A 5,310-nucleotide genomic window follows, 5' to 3' on the forward strand; every position below is an offset into this window, starting at 1 on the left:
TGTGATTTCACTCCGGACGGCAGTGCAGGTGTTCCTAATGCATGCTGCTTTCCGTATGGACTCAATCAATTAAGTAACCATTAAACTGCCTTTCTTGATTTATTTCTTTACCTTTTTTTTTAGAATGGTCTCCTCTTCACCTTTACGGAAATCGTTCCAAAGTCTTGACGTCTTTTGAGCAGACTTGTTTCATGGTGTGTTTGCACGGCCCACAGGTGGCTCTGCCGATATGATTCAGATAATGACGCATGGCCCGCTGGTGAGAGATGTTTGCGATTCATAAGTGTTCAGTTTGGATCTGGTGTATATATAAGCTATTTCCAATATGTCTGTCTAGATGAGAGAGTCTCCTGACAAATATTTTTTAATGATTTAAAAACCGTCCCAATCCCCACATTTTTCCACTTGCCTGGCGTATGTTTTCAATTGTTTTCAATGGGAAGCGTTTTTTTTCACACTGAAGCGCCGAGCACCCAACATTTTTTACTGGTCGCCGAGAGTTGAAAAATGTTCCACTTTAGATAAAACGCAGTCACTGCCACTTACCCACCCATCCAATCACAGTGGAGGAGGGGCAGGACTAATACCACACTGACCAACTGTCACAACATTCTTTCTGTACAACGACATCAACCAGCAGAGCTAACCAAACAAAATGGATGAAAAATACATTTTTAGAAACGAATTATCTGCTAAATCAGTTACAAGTAAACTGTGCTGAGGATATTCTGTATCATAGCAATGAACCGTCTCAACGGAAAAAACGCTGTGCTACCAAAACGCTTTGAAGCACGGCGTCTTCAGCAGAGCGTCTAGTGTTTTCAGCTGGCTAAAAACGCTTTAGTGGACACACGGCCTAAGAGTCTATGATTGGATCATTATTGCAGTGATAATTATGTTTATTGCATGTTATGTTGGACGACAGTTCTTCTAACCCTAGGTGATCGAGTGTGTAGCTTTTCATTTCTTTAAAACCTTAAAGGGACAGTTCACCCAAAAATGAAAATTCTGTCAGTATTTTCTCACCATCATGTTGTTCAACCCCGTGAGACCTTCGTTCATCTTCAGAACACAAATTAAGATATTTTTGATGAAATCTGAGAGCTGAATCACTCCTCCATACTAGTCCATAGGCTTCTTGAGGGATTGAAACTTGCCGGCCTCGAAAAGTTATTAAAGACATCGTTAAAATAGTCCAAGCGACTACAGTGGCTCAATCTTAACTTTATCAAACGACGAGAACACTTTTTGTGCGCAAAAACATAAATAACGACAGTAAAAACGTCACACGTAGGCTCACTATTGGCTGACGCTGGTCATATGTGTGATGCGTGTGACGTACAACAACAGATCATACGCTGTTAAACTAGTAACCTGACGGAAATGAATTGTTGAAATAAAGTCGTTTTTTATGTTTGTTTTTGCGCACAAAAAGTGTCCTCGTCGTTTGATAAAGTTAAGATTGAGCCACTGTAGTCACTTGGACTATTTTAATAATGTCTTTAATAACTTTTTGAGGCCGGCAAGTTTCAATCCCTCAAGAAGCCTATGGACTAGTATGGAGGAGTGATCCAGCTCTCAGATTTCATCAAAAATATCTTAATTCGTGCTCCGAAGATGAACGAAGGTCTTACAGGGTTGGAACAACATGATGGTGAGTACTAAATACTGACAGAATTTTCATATTTGGGTGAACTATCCCTTTAAATATATTGAAAGTCTTTGGGACGTGCTGGAGGAGACTTTACTGAGTGCTGGACTCTAGTGTTGTCAATACGTAACAGATCTTGACCAAAAATGTATGCACCTCTTGATGGAAATAACATCAAAACATTTACTCAAGAGAACAAAATCATCACTTTCGATGAAATTGGCGTAAAATATCGGTAATAAAACGGAAGTTGTTGCAATCAATGAAAACATTGTGGCTCTTTTTTCCTACATCATAAATGACGTGCATCTAAGAGCGCACAGACGACACGCAATAAACGATATCTTGCGTTCGGATGCTGGTTTCAATCATATGAGACGCTTCTGGGAGGGAATTAAACCAATCATTTTGATGACAGGCATTTCAGAATGACCAAACCAACAATAAGGTACTGTGAATTTTTCGAAACAACCTTAAAATTCTCTAACCTGTTAGTGCAGGGGTGCCCAAACTTTTTCCTACGAAGGGCCAAAAAATCAAACTTGATTGTGGGCCGTGGGCCAAAAGTAAATTTTGCATCATAAATCAAACGGTATTACATTAAAGTTGCTATGGGTTTATTTATTTTATAATATTTAAAATAAATAAAAAACAACTTCAATCTGATTAACTAATGCAGTTTTATTTGTAAAGTTTTGCATTTTAAAGAAATCCCCTCTCCCCGGACGGTATGGCGGGCCAAATCAAAGGATACCACGGGCCAACTTTGGCCCGCGGGCCCTAGTTTGGGCATCTCTGTGTTAGTGCAATTATCAGAACTGCAAAATGTAGCCAAAACATTTGACTTACGCTTCAGTTCAGAAGCAGTTACAGTATATGTCAGTAAATTGGCCAATGACATCAAAATAGAAAGTGTTTTTGTCATTGTGTGAGGTCAAAATGTTTAGATGTTGTTTTTTTCACCATGGAAGTATTTGTTATTTCCAAATTGTATGTTTTTTCAACTTTTTTGTGACATTGACTGCTTTCTACAATCTACTAGAATGTATTTGTCTAGAATGTCTTTGTTTTGTCTAGTTGAATGAGCTTTTCAGATACAGATTTTAACAGTAGGTAAATATTTACAGCAAAAAGTCAATACTGTACATTTGTACTTATACAGTACATTTATTTTTGCAGAAATGTATGTTACATGCAAACTGAAAATTCATTCATTTTTACACATACTATTATGCCTTCCCGTAATATACCACCACACATTCTTACATATCTTCCTATAGTTCTTCCACGTCAAGCAACTGTGAATTTTCCGTTTACATGTAACAAAACTCACACTAAACCAATAGTGTGAGCAAAAGCAAATGTGAGATAAAAAACAAAAGCAACAACGGCATTTTAACTTGTTTCTACAATACGTTGCACTTGTCTGTCAAGTGTCATGTTTCACACTCCAATACCAGAGTTGCTCGAATCACAAGTAAACTGAGCTAGTGAGCAAGTTTATAGCATCAGAAAATCCATTAATATGGAGCTGGTCAAAATTAAAATGTACATGCTTAAAATGCACAACGGTAAAAGTGTTTTGGGGTCAAGGGACACAGAGACAAGTCTTTATAAAGATTAAACACAAAATTAAAATGGACTAAATGCATCAATGTAGAAATACTTAGCATCTGCATTCATCTTTGGCTACCAATGGAAATGTCCCATCCAGCATGACAGACTGAAAAACCTTTAGCCGAAATGTCTTGACACAAAAAAGGAGGGGATTTTTTTTTAAGGGGGAAAAAACTCACCAAACCAGTTTGAGGAGAAAAAACAGTCCTTCTTTTCCATCTGTAAGTGACTGAAATGTCATTAGAAGAAAACTTAAAGCAGGAAAACACCATGAATGGGTTTTATTTGTAGCCAATGGGGAATTAAAGTGCTTCTTTATGGCTTCAAATCACTGCCATGACTTTTTCCATTTTTAAGACAAGTCCGATGCAACATTTAAACAACGGTGAGGAAACATTTCAGGGAATCCAGTCTTTACCAAATGCAGAGCAAATCAGTCAAAATTTCCAGCAGGCAATTGTCGGTAGGGGTGACGTCTCAATGGAACATGCCAAATAAAGACCTTTACAGATGAGGAAAATATCAGCCGGAGCTTTTCCATTCACTCCCAAAATAAATATAAATCAAATCACTCCACATTTCAGCTTGATTCCGGTTTGCAAAATTCCAGCCACAATCAAATGAACTGTTCCAAAACAAGTACAGTCGAACTCTATAACACCATGGGAGGCCTGCTATTGATTCGTCCCTCAGCTTGTAAAACCATGTTTACAGTAATGCACTTTTAAAAAGTCATAGATTAATGCATTCTGAAGAGTTTAACAGTGCATTGTGTAATATTTAAAAATGCAATATCAAATACTATGTTTTCAGTGGTGTATTAAGACCTTACTTAATGACCTGTTATGCGTTTATTACCTAAGATGAGCATTTTCTATCTACATACACGGAGGGTTACATTGAAATGTGCCGACATGTTTCTACAGGAGCCCTAAATGGACAAACATCACTATGTTGTTCTTCGTAGTCAGTGAATAAAACACTGACAAAATGATGAACAAGTAACAATAATATTTGCAATAACATAGTTTTAGTAAACCTATTTTCGTAATTTATCTTTGTAATGAAACATCATTGCTTAACTTCTCCCTGAGTCTGCTGTCAGACGACGACATCTTTTTTTCTGTCGACCACCTTAACTTCTGTTGGTTGCAATTCGCAACATCACCACTAGATGCAGCTAAAAATTACACAGTTCACCTTTAATTAAAGACTTAACTGAATTACTGTAAATGCGATTGTTGTTTATTTTTACAAACTAAAGGAGTTGAAATTAATGTCTCTGGCAACATGAAGCTCTAGAAAGAAAAGATGCCTTTAAGCTTAATCCAAATCTCTCAAGCAACACTTCCTTATTATTGCTTCAGTTCAAGGAACCCATGAAGCATTCAGCTTAGCTATTACTAATTTTATTCTCTTAAATCATCAGAACGGATCTGGAATCGTGCCGAAACCCTGCCAGCAAAGAAGAAAACGAACATTATTACCCATCCTGGCTTTAGTGGGTGAATCCCGTTGCACGGGGGAGACTTCTACTGGATCATACATCATCTGATTTATGGTCCACACACCACGTCTAATAATCCTCCTCTAGCTCCACAGCTCAAGGGACCAGAACACTGCCACATACCTGCAGAAAGGGCATCATCTCTGGGTAACTGTCTGTGAAACGCCCCCACTGGAAGCACAGTGCCGATCGATGAAGGTGCTTTACCGCTGAGCAAGAAACTTCTGGAGTCTTAAATGCTATGGGAGAGAAAAGAAAGGGGATTTCAGAAGTGCATGTGACACAAGAAAATATGCAATATATTCATGCCTCTACGATTTGTCCCTTACATGCCCTCATCCAGAAATTTTCACTCTAAAAATAAAACCCAATATAATGGAGCCTTCCAGGTATATTTGACTACGTTTTAACAGAAACAGGCCAAGTAAGCCATTTTGCTACAACAATAAAATTGTGATATTGAAGCTCTTTTGAGATTCAAAGCACTGGCTCATTTAGTTCCATATCTTCAAAAGGCATTGCTAATAAATACAAA

At 37.8% G+C, this 5,310-nt stretch overlaps 1 protein-coding gene across 1 annotated transcript in view; it reads right to left on the reverse strand.

Annotated features, from left to right (window-relative positions):
• hivep1 (HIVEP zinc finger 1) overlaps window positions 1-5,014 on the reverse strand; it is an 84,219-nt gene extending 79,205 nt beyond the window's left edge. The window contains exon 1 of the mRNA XM_089123299.1: window positions 4,899-5,014. The gene's annotated coding sequence lies outside the window, so the exon portion shown is untranslated. The remainder of the gene's footprint in view (window positions 1-4,898) is intronic.
• Window positions 5,015-5,310: the final 296 nt, after the last annotated feature.

The sequence above is a fragment of the Pimephales promelas genome, chromosome 18 (assembly GCF_988280905.1).
Source record: "Pimephales promelas chromosome 18, fPimPro1.hap1.1, whole genome shotgun sequence".
Taxonomy (NCBI): domain Eukaryota; kingdom Metazoa; phylum Chordata; class Actinopteri; order Cypriniformes; family Leuciscidae; genus Pimephales; species Pimephales promelas.